Source organism: Euprymna scolopes, chromosome 46 (assembly GCF_053919585.1).
Source record: "Euprymna scolopes isolate OS-2025 chromosome 46, ASM5391958v1, whole genome shotgun sequence".
NCBI classification, from domain to species: Eukaryota; Metazoa; Mollusca; class Cephalopoda; order Sepiida; family Sepiolidae; genus Euprymna; species Euprymna scolopes.
The window spans coordinates 94,035,853-94,048,067 of record NC_136527.1 but is presented as its reverse complement, the minus strand read 5'-3'; positions in this window follow the sequence as shown (position 1 = coordinate 94,048,067).

Sequence of the window (12,215 nt, the reverse complement as noted above, 5' to 3'; positions counted from 1 at the left end):
AATTTCTAAGTCCAAACAAGAGGGAACGTAGGTATAGGTAAATGAGAATCCTATAGACCAAGGCAAGTCAACGTGTATTCAATTGAAAATTTCTAAGTCCAAACAAGAGGGGACGTTGGTATAGGTAAATGAGAATCCTATAGACCAAGTCAAGTCAACGTGTATTCAATTGAAAATTTCTAAGTCCAAACAAGAGGGGACGTTGGTATAGGTAAATGAGAATCCTATAGACCAAGGCAAGTCAACGTGTATTCAATTGAAAATTTCTAAGTCCAAACAAGAGGGGACGTTGGTATAGGTAAATGAGAATCCTATAGACCAATGCAAGTCAACGTGTATTCAATTGAAAATTTCTAAGTCCAAACAAGAGGGGACGTTGGTATAGGTAAATGAGAATCCTATAGACCAAGTCAAGTCAACGTGTATTCAATTGAAAATTTCTAAGTCCAAACAAGAGGGGACGTAGGTATAGGTAAATGAGAATCCTATAGACCAAGTCATCTCAACGTGTATTCAATTGAAAATTTCTAAGTCCAAACAAGAGGGAATGTAGGTATAGGTAAATGAGAATCCTATAGACCAAGTCATCTCAACGGGTATTCAATTGAAAATTTCTAAGTCCAAACAAGAGGGGACGTTGGTATAGGTAGGTGAGAATCCTATAGACCAAGGCAAGTCAACGTGCATTCAATTGAAAATTTCTAAGTCCAAACAAGAGGGGACGTTGGTATAGGTAAATGAGAATCCTATAGACCAAGTCAAGTCAACGTGTATTCAATTGAAAATTTCTAAGTCCAAACAAGAGGGGACGTTGGTATAGGTAAATGAGAATCCTATAGACCAAGTCAAGTCAACGTGTATTCAATTGAAAATTTCTAAGTCCAAACAAGAGGGGACGTTGGTATAGGTAAATGAGAATCCTATAGACCAAGGCAAGTCAACGTGCATTCAATTGAAAATTTCTAAGTCTAAACAAGAGGGGACGTAGGTATAGGTAAATGAGAATCCTATAGACCAAGTCAAGTCAACGTGTATTCAATTGAAAATTTCTGAGTCCAAACAAGAGGGGACGTAGGTATAGGTAAATGAGAATCCTATAGACCAAGTCATCTCAACGTGTATTCAATTGAAAATTTCTAAGTCCAAACAAGAGGGAATGTAGGTATAGGTAAATGAGAATCCTATAGACCAAGTCATATCAACGTGTATTCAATTGAAAATGTCTAAGTCCAAACAGGAGGGGACGTTGGTATAGGTAGGTGAGAATCCTATAGACCAAGTCAAGTCAACGTGTATTCAATTGAAAATTTCTAAGTCCAAACAAGAGGGGACGTAGGTATAGGTAGATGAGAATCCTACAGACCAAGTCATCTCAACGTGTATTCAATTGAAAATTTCTAAGTCCAAACAAGAGGGGACGTAGGTATAGGTAAATGAGAATCCTATAGACCAAGGCAAGTCAACGTGTATTCAATTGAAAATTTCTAAGTCCAAACAAGAGGGAACGTAGGTATAGGTAAATGAGAATCCTATAGACCAAGTCATATCAACGTGTATTCAATTGAAAATGTCTAAGTCCAAACAAGAGGGAACGTAGGTATAGGTAAATGAGAATCCTATAGACCAAGTCAAGTCAACGTGTATTCAATTGAAAATGTCTAAGTCCAAACAAGAGGGGACGTTGGTATAGGTAAATGAGAATCCTATAGACCAAGGCAAGTCAACGTGTATTCAATTGAAAATTTCTAAGTCCAAACAAGAGGGGACGTTGGTATAGGTAAATGAGAATCCTATAGACCAAGGCAAGTCAACGTGTATTCAATTGAAAATTTCTAAGTCCAAACAAGAGGGGACGTTGGTATAGGTAAATGAGAATCCTATAGACCAAGGCAAGTCAACGTGTATTCAATTGAAAATTTCTAAGTCCAAACAAGAGGGGACGTTGGTATAGGTAAATGAGAATCCTATAGACCAAGTCAAGTCAACGTGTATTCAATTGAAAATTTCTAAGTCCAAACAAGAGGGGACGTTGGTATAGGTAAATGAGAATCCTATAGACCAAGGTAAGTCAACGTGTATTCAATTGAAAATTTCTAAGTCCAAACAAGAGGGGACGTAGGTATAGGTAAATGAGAATCCTATAGACCAAGTCAAGTCAACGTGTATTCAATTGAAAATTTCTAAGTCCAAACAAGAGGGAACGTAGGTATAGGTAAATGAGAATCCTATAGACCAAGTCAAGTCAACGTGTATTCAATTGAAAATTTCTAAGTCCAAACAAGAGGGGACGTAGGTATAGGTAAATGAGAATCCTATAGACCAAGTCAAGTCAACGTGTATTCAATTGAAAATTTCTAAGTCCAAACAAGAGGGAACGTAGGTATAGGTAAATGAGAATCCTATTGACCAAGTCAAGTCAACGTGTATTCAATTGAAAATTTCTAAGTCCAAACAAGAAGGGACGTTGGTATAGGTAAATGAGAATCCTATAGACCAAGTCAAGTCAACGTGTATTCAATTGAAAATTTCTAAGTCCAAACAAGAGGGAACGTTGGTATAGGTAAATGAGAATCCTATAGACCAAGTCAAGTCAACGTGTATTCAATTGAAAATTTCTAAGTCCAAACAAGAGGGAACGTTGGTATAGGTAAATGAGAATCCTATAGACCAAGTCAAGTCAACGTGTATTCAATTGAAAATTTCTAAGTCCAAACAAGAGGGAACGTTGGTATAGGTAAATGAGAATCCTATAGACCAAGTCAAGTCAACGTGTATTCAATTGAAAATTTCTAAGTCCAAACAAGAAGGGACGTTGGTATAGGTAAATGAGAATCCTATAGACCAAGTCAAGTCAACGTGTATTCAATTGAAAATTTCTAAGTCCAAACAAGAGGGAACGTTGGTATAGGTAAATGAGAATCCTATAGACCAAGTCAAGTCAACGTGTATTCAATTGAAAATTTCTAAGTCCAAACAAGAGGGGACGTAGGTTTAGGTAAATGAGAATCCTATAGACCAAGTCAAGTCAACGTGTATTCAATTGAAAATTTCTAAGTCCAAACAAGAGGGAACGTTGGTATAGGTAAATGAGAATCCTATAGACCAAGTCAAGTCAACGTGTATTCAATTGAAAATTTCTAAGTCCAAACAAGAGGGAACGTTGGTATAGGTAAATGAGAATCCTATAGACCAAGTCAAGTCAACGTGTATTCAATTGAAAATTTCTAAGTCCAAACAAGAGGGAACGTTGGTATAGGTAAATGAGAATCCTATAGACCAAGTCAAGTCAACGTGTATTCAATTGAAAATTTCTAAGTCCAAACAAGAAGGGACGTTGGTATAGGTAAATGAGAATCCTATAGACCAAGTCAAGTCAACGTGTATTCAATTGAAAATTTCTAAGTCCAAACAAGAGGGAACGTTGGTATAGGTAAATGAGAATCCTATAGACCAAGTCAAGTCAACGTGTATTCAATTGAAAATTTCTAAGTCCAAACAAGAGGGAACGTTGGTATAGGTAAATGAGAATCCTATAGACCAAGTCAAGTCAACGTGTATTCAATTGAAAATTTCTAAGTCCAAACAAGAGGGGACGTAGGTATAGGTAAATGAGAATCCTATAGACCAAGTCAAGTCAACGTGTATTCAATTGAAAATTTCTAAGTCCAAACAAGAGGGAACGTTGGTATAGGTAAATGAGAATCCTATAGACCAAGTCAAGTCAACGTGTATTCAATTGAAAATTTCTAAGTCCAAACAAGAAGGGACGTTGGTATAGGTAAATGAGAATCCTATAGACCAAGTCAAGTCAACGTGTATTCAATTGAAAATTTCTAAGTCCAAACAAGAGGGAACGTTGGTATAGGTAAATGAGAATCCTATAGACCAAGTCAAGTCAACGTGTATTCAATTGAAAATTTCTAAGTCCAAACAAGAGGGAACGTTGGTATAGGTAAATGAGAATCCTATAGACCAAGTCAAGTCAACGTGTATTCAATTGAAAATTTCTAAGTCCAAACAAGAGGGAACGTTGGTATAGGTAAATGAGAATCCTATAGACCAAGTCAAGTCAACGTGTATTCAATTGAAAATTTCTAAGTCCAAACAAGAAGGGACGTAGGTATAGGTAAATGAGAATCCTATAGACCAAGGTAAGTCAACGTGTATTCAATTGAAAATTTCTAAGTCCAAACAAGAAGGGACGTTGGTATAGGTAAATGAGAATCCTATAGACCAAGTCAAGTCAACGTGTATTCAATTGAAAATTTCTAAGTCCAAACAAGAGGGAACGTTGGTATAGGTAAATGAGAATCCTATAGACCAAGTCAAGTCAACGTGTATTCAATTGAAAATTTCTAAGTCCAAACAAGAAGGGACGTTGGTATAGGTAAATGAGAATCCTATAGACCAAGTCAAGTCAACGTGTATTCAATTGAAAATTTCTAAGTCCAAACAAGAGGGAACGTTGGTATAGGTAAATGAGAATCCTATAGACCAAGTCATCTCAACGTGTATTCAATTGAAAATTTCTAAGTCCAAACAAGAGGGAACGTTGGTATAGGTAAATGAGAATCCTATAGACCAAGTCAAGTCAACGTGTATTCAATTGAAAATTTCTAAGTCTAAACAAGAGGGGACGTAGGTATAGGTAAATGAGAATCCTATAGACCAAGGTAAGTCAACGTGTATTCAATTGAAAATTTCTAAGTCCAAACAAGAGGGGACGTAGGTATAGGTAAATGAGAATCCTATAGACCAAGGTAAGTCAACGTGTATTCAATTGAAAATTTCTAAGTCCAAACAAGAGGGGATGTGGATATAGGTAAATGAGAATCCTATAGACCAAGTCAAGTCAACGTGTATTCAATTGAAAATTTCTAAGTCCAAACAAGAGGGAACGTAGGTATAGGTAAATGAGAATCCTATAGACCAAGTCAAGTCAACGTGTATTCAATTGAAAATTTCTAAGTCCAAACAAGAGGGGACGTAGGTATAGGTAAATGAGAATCCTATAGACCAAGTCAAGTCAACGTGTATTCAATTGAAAATTTCTAAGTCCAAACAAGAGGGAACGTAGGTATAGGTAAATGAGAATCCTATTGACCAAGTCAAGTCAACGTGTATTCAATTGAAAATTTCTAAGTCCAAACAAGAAGGGACGTTGGTATAGGTAAATGAGAATCCTATAGACCAAGTCAAGTCAACGTGTATTCAATTGAAAATTTCTAAGTCCAAACAAGAGGGAACGTTGGTATAGGTAAATGAGAATCCTATAGACCAAGTCAAGTCAACGTGTATTCAATTGAAAATTTCTAAGTCCAAACAAGAGGGAACGTTGGTATAGGTAAATGAGAATCCTATAGACCAAGTCAAGTCAACGTGTATTCAATTGAAAATTTCTAAGTCCAAACAAGAGGGAACGTTGGTATAGGTAAATGAGAATCCTATAGACCAAGTCAAGTCAACGTGTATTCAATTGAAAATTTCTAAGTCCAAACAAGAAGGGACGTTGGTATAGGTAAATGAGAATCCTATAGACCAAGTCAAGTCAACGTGTATTCAATTGAAAATTTCTAAGTCCAAACAAGAGGGAACGTTGGTATAGGTAAATGAGAATCCTATAGACCAAGTCAAGTCAACGTGTATTCAATTGAAAATTTCTAAGTCCAAACAAGAGGGGACGTAGGTTTAGGTAAATGAGAATCCTATAGACCAAGTCAAGTCAACGTGTATTCAATTGAAAATTTCTAAGTCCAAACAAGAGGGAACGTTGGTATAGGTAAATGAGAATCCTATAGACCAAGTCAAGTCAACGTGTATTCAATTGAAAATTTCTAAGTCCAAACAAGAGGGAACGTTGGTATAGGTAAATGAGAATCCTATAGACCAAGTCAAGTCAACGTGTATTCAATTGAAAATTTCTAAGTCCAAACAAGAGGGAACGTTGGTATAGGTAAATGAGAATCCTATAGACCAAGTCAAGTCAACGTGTATTCAATTGAAAATTTCTAAGTCCAAACAAGAAGGGACGTTGGTATAGGTAAATGAGAATCCTATAGACCAAGTCAAGTCAACGTGTATTCAATTGAAAATTTCTAAGTCCAAACAAGAGGGAACGTTGGTATAGGTAAATGAGAATCCTATAGACCAAGTCAAGTCAACGTGTATTCAATTGAAAATTTCTAAGTCCAAACAAGAGGGAACGTTGGTATAGGTAAATGAGAATCCTATAGACCAAGTCAAGTCAACGTGTATTCAATTGAAAATTTCTAAGTCCAAACAAGAGGGGACGTAGGTATAGGTAAATGAGAATCCTATAGACCAAGTCAAGTCAACGTGTATTCAATTGAAAATTTCTAAGTCCAAACAAGAGGGAACGTTGGTATAGGTAAATGAGAATCCTATAGACCAAGTCAAGTCAACGTGTATTCAATTGAAAATTTCTAAGTCCAAACAAGAAGGGACGTTGGTATAGGTAAATGAGAATCCTATAGACCAAGTCAAGTCAACGTGTATTCAATTGAAAATTTCTAAGTCCAAACAAGAGGGAACGTTGGTATAGGTAAATGAGAATCCTATAGACCAAGTCAAGTCAACGTGTATTCAATTGAAAATTTCTAAGTCCAAACAAGAGGGAACGTTGGTATAGGTAAATGAGAATCCTATAGACCAAGTCAAGTCAACGTGTATTCAATTGAAAATTTCTAAGTCCAAACAAGAGGGAACGTTGGTATAGGTAAATGAGAATCCTATAGACCAAGTCAAGTCAACGTGTATTCAATTGAAAATTTCTAAGTCCAAACAAGAAGGGACGTAGGTATAGGTAAATGAGAATCCTATAGACCAAGGTAAGTCAACGTGTATTCAATTGAAAATTTCTAAGTCCAAACAAGAAGGGACGTTGGTATAGGTAAATGAGAATCCTATAGACCAAGTCAAGTCAACGTGTATTCAATTGAAAATTTCTAAGTCCAAACAAGAGGGAACGTTGGTATAGGTAAATGAGAATCCTATAGACCAAGTCAAGTCAACGTGTATTCAATTGAAAATTTCTAAGTCCAAACAAGAAGGGACGTTGGTATAGGTAAATGAGAATCCTATAGACCAAGTCAAGTCAACGTGTATTCAATTGAAAATTTCTAAGTCCAAACAAGAGGGAACGTTGGTATAGGTAAATGAGAATCCTATAGACCAAGTCATCTCAACGTGTATTCAATTGAAAATTTCTAAGTCCAAACAAGAGGGAACGTTGGTATAGGTAAATGAGAATCCTATAGACCAAGTCAAGTCAACGTGTATTCAATTGAAAATTTCTAAGTCTAAACAAGAGGGGACGTAGGTATAGGTAAATGAGAATCCTATAGACCAAGGTAAGTCAACGTGTATTCAATTGAAAATTTCTAAGTCCAAACAAGAGGGGACGTAGGTATAGGTAAATGAGAATCCTATAGACCAAGGTAAGTCAACGTGTATTCAATTGAAAATTTCTAAGTCCAAACAAGAGGGGATGTGGATATAGGTAAATGAGAATCCTATAGACCAAGTCAAGTCAACGTGTATTCAATTGAAAATTTCTAAGTCCAAACAAGAGGGAACGTAGGTATAGGTAAATGAGAATCCTATAGACCAAGGTAAGTCAACGTGTATTCAATTGAAAATTTCTAAGTCCAAACAAGAAGGGACGTTGGTATAGGTAAATGAGAATCCTATAGACCAAGTCAAGTCAACGTGTATTCAATTGAAAATTTCTAAGTCCAAACAAGAGGGAACGTAGGTATAGGTAAATGAGAATCCTATAGACCAAGGTAAGTCAACGTGTATTCAATTGAAAATTTCTAAGTCCAAACAAGAAGGGACGTTGGTATAGGTAAATGAGAATCCTATAGACCAAGTCAAGTCAACGTGTATTCAATTGAAAATTTCTAAGTCCAAACAAGAAGGGACGTTGGTATAGGTAAATGAGAATCCTATAGACCAAGTCAAGTCAACGTGTATTCAATTGAAAATTTCTAAGTCCAAACAAGAGGGAACGTTGGTATAGGTAAATGAGAATCCTATAGACCAAGTCAAGTCAACGTGTATTCAATTGAAAATTTCTAAGTCTAAACAAGAGGGGACGTAGGTATAGGTAAATGAGAATCCTATAGACCAAGTCAAGTCAACGTGTATTCAATTGAAAATTTCTAAGTCCAAACAAGAGGGAACGTTGGTATAGGTAAATGAGAATCCTATAGACCAAGTCAAGTCAACGTGTATTCAATTGAAAATTTCTAAGTCCAAACAAGAGGGAACGTTGGTATAAGTAAATGAGAATCCTATAGACCAAGTCAAGTCAACGTGTATTCAATTGAAAATTTCTAAGTCTAAACAAGAGGGGACGTAGGTATAGGTAAATGAGAATCCTATAGACCAAGGTAAGTCAACGTGTATTCAATTGAAAATTTCTAAGTCCAAACAAGAGGGGACGTAGGTATAGGTAAATGAGAATCCTATAGACCAAGGTAAGTCAACGTGTATTCAATTGAAAATTTCTAAGTCCAAACAAGAGGGGATGTGGATATAGGTAAATGAGAATCCTATAGACCAAGTCAAGTCAACGTGTATTCAATTGAAAATTTCTAAGTCCAAACAAGAGGGGACGTAGGTATAGGTAGATGAGAATCCTATAGACCAAGTCAAGTCAACGTGTATTCAATTGAAAATTTCTAAGTCCAAACAAGAGGGAACGTAGGTATAGGTAAATGAGAATCCTATAGACCAAGGTAAGTCAACGTGTATTCAATTGAAAATTTCTAAGTCCAAACAAGAGGGGACGTAGGTATAGGTAAATGAGAATCCTATAGACCAAGTCAAGTCAACGTGTATTCAATTGAAAATTTCTAAGTCCAAACAAGAGGGAACGTAGGTATAGGTAAATGAGAATCCTATAGACCAAGGTAAGTCAACGTGTATTCAATTGAAAATTTCTAAGTCCAAACAAGAAGGGACGTTGGTATAGGTAAATGAGAATCCTATAGACCAAGTCAAGTCAACGTGTATTCAATTGAAAATTTCTAAGTCCAAACAAGAGGGAACGTTGGTATAGGTAAATGAGAATCCTATAGACCAAGTCAAGTCAACGTGTATTCAATTGAAAATTTCTAAGTCCAAACAAGAAGGGACGTTGGTATAGGTAAATGAGAATCCTATAGACCAAGTCAAGTCAACGTGTATTCAATTGAAAATTTCTAAGTCCAAACAAGAGGGAACGTTGGTATAGGTAAATGAGAATCCTATAGACCAAGTCAAGTCAACGTGTATTCAATTGAAAATTTCTAAGTCTAAACAAGAGGGGACGTAGGTATAGGTAAATGAGAATCCTATAGACCAAGGTAAGTCAACGTGTATTCAATTGAAAATTTCTAAGTCCAAACAAGAGGGGACGTAGGTATAGGTAAATGAGAATCCTATAGACCAAGGTAAGTCAACGTGTATTCAATTGAAAATTTCTAAGTCCAAACAAGAGGGGACGTAGGTATAGGTAAATGAGAATCCTATAGACCAAGGTAAGTCAACGTGTATTCAATTGAAAATTTCTAAGTCCAAACAAGAGGGGACGTAGGTATAGGTAAATGAGAATCCTATAGACCAAGTCAAGTCAACGTGTATTCAATTGAAAATTTCTAAGTCCAAACAAGAGGGAACGTAGGTATAGGTAAATGAGAATCCTATAGACCAAGTCAAGTCAACGTGTATTCAATTGAAAATTTCTAAGTCCAAACAAGAGGGGACGTAGGTATAGGTAAATGAGAATCCTATAGACCAAGTCAAGTCAACGTGTATTCAATTGAAAATTTCTAAGTCCAAACAAGAGGGAACGTAGGTATAGGTAAATGAGAATCCTATTGACCAAGTCAAGTCAACGTGTATTCAATTGAAAATTTCTAAGTCCAAACAAGAAGGGACGTTGGTATAGGTAAATGAGAATCCTATAGACCAAGTCAAGTCAACGTGTATTCAATTGAAAATTTCTAAGTCCAAACAAGAGGGAACGTTGGTATAGGTAAATGAGAATCCTATAGACCAAGTCAAGTCAACGTGTATTCAATTGAAAATTTCTAAGTCCAAACAAGAGGGAACGTTGGTATAGGTAAATGAGAATCCTATAGACCAAGTCAAGTCAACGTGTATTCAATTGAAAATTTCTAAGTCCAAACAAGAGGGAACGTTGGTATAGGTAAATGAGAATCCTATAGACCAAGTCAAGTCAACGTGTATTCAATTGAAAATTTCTAAGTCCAAACAAGAAGGGACGTTGGTATAGGTAAATGAGAATCCTATAGACCAAGTCAAGTCAACGTGTATTCAATTGAAAATTTCTAAGTCCAAACAAGAGGGAACGTTGGTATAGGTAAATGAGAATCCTATAGACCAAGTCAAGTCAACGTGTATTCAATTGAAAATTTCTAAGTCCAAACAAGAGGGGACGTAGGTTTAGGTAAATGAGAATCCTATAGACCAAGTCAAGTCAACGTGTATTCAATTGAAAATTTCTAAGTCCAAACAAGAGGGAACGTTGGTATAGGTAAATGAGAATCCTATAGACCAAGTCAAGTCAACGTGTATTCAATTGAAAATTTCTAAGTCCAAACAAGAGGGAACGTTGGTATAGGTAAATGAGAATCCTATAGACCAAGTCAAGTCAACGTGTATTCAATTGAAAATTTCTAAGTCCAAACAAGAGGGAACGTTGGTATAGGTAAATGAGAATCCTATAGACCAAGTCAAGTCAACGTGTATTCAATTGAAAATTTCTAAGTCCAAACAAGAAGGGACGTTGGTATAGGTAAATGAGAATCCTATAGACCAAGTCAAGTCAACGTGTATTCAATTGAAAATTTCTAAGTCCAAACAAGAGGGAACGTTGGTATAGGTAAATGAGAATCCTATAGACCAAGTCAAGTCAACGTGTATTCAATTGAAAATTTCTAAGTCCAAACAAGAGGGAACGTTGGTATAGGTAAATGAGAATCCTATAGACCAAGTCAAGTCAACGTGTATTCAATTGAAAATTTCTAAGTCCAAACAAGAGGGGACGTAGGTATAGGTAAATGAGAATCCTATAGACCAAGTCAAGTCAACGTGTATTCAATTGAAAATTTCTAAGTCCAAACAAGAGGGAACGTTGGTATAGGTAAATGAGAATCCTATAGACCAAGTCAAGTCAACGTGTATTCAATTGAAAATTTCTAAGTCCAAACAAGAAGGGACGTTGGTATAGGTAAATGAGAATCCTATAGACCAAGTCAAGTCAACGTGTATTCAATTGAAAATTTCTAAGTCCAAACAAGAGGGAACGTTGGTATAGGTAAATGAGAATCCTATAGACCAAGTCAAGTCAACGTGTATTCAATTGAAAATTTCTAAGTCCAAACAAGAGGGAACGTTGGTATAGGTAAATGAGAATCCTATAGACCAAGTCAAGTCAACGTGTATTCAATTGAAAATTTCTAAGTCCAAACAAGAGGGAACGTTGGTATAGGTAAATGAGAATCCTATAGACCAAGTCAAGTCAACGTGTATTCAATTGAAAATTTCTAAGTCCAAACAAGAAGGGACGTAGGTATAGGTAAATGAGAATCCTATAGACCAAGGTAAGTCAACGTGTATTCAATTGAAAATTTCTAAGTCCAAACAAGAAGGGACGTTGGTATAGGTAAATGAGAATCCTATAGACCAAGTCAAGTCAACGTGTATTCAATTGAAAATTTCTAAGTCCAAACAAGAGGGAACGTTGGTATAGGTAAATGAGAATCCTATAGACCAAGTCAAGTCAACGTGTATTCAATTGAAAATTTCTAAGTCCAAACAAGAAGGGACGTTGGTATAGGTAAATGAGAATCCTATAGACCAAGTCAAGTCAACGTGTATTCAATTGAAAATTTCTAAGTCCAAACAAGAGGGAACGTTGGTATAGGTAAATGAGAATCCTATAGACCAAGTCATCTCAACGTGTATTCAATTGAAAATTTCTAAGTCCAAACAAGAGGGAACGTTGGTATAGGTAAATGAGAATCCTATAGACCAAGTCAAGTCAACGTGTATTCAATTGAAAATTTCTAAGTCTAAACAAGAGGGGACGTAGGTATAGGTAAATGAGAATCCTATAGACCAAGGTAAGTCAACGTGTATTCAATTGAAAATTTCTAAGTCCAAACAAGAGGGGACGTAGGTAT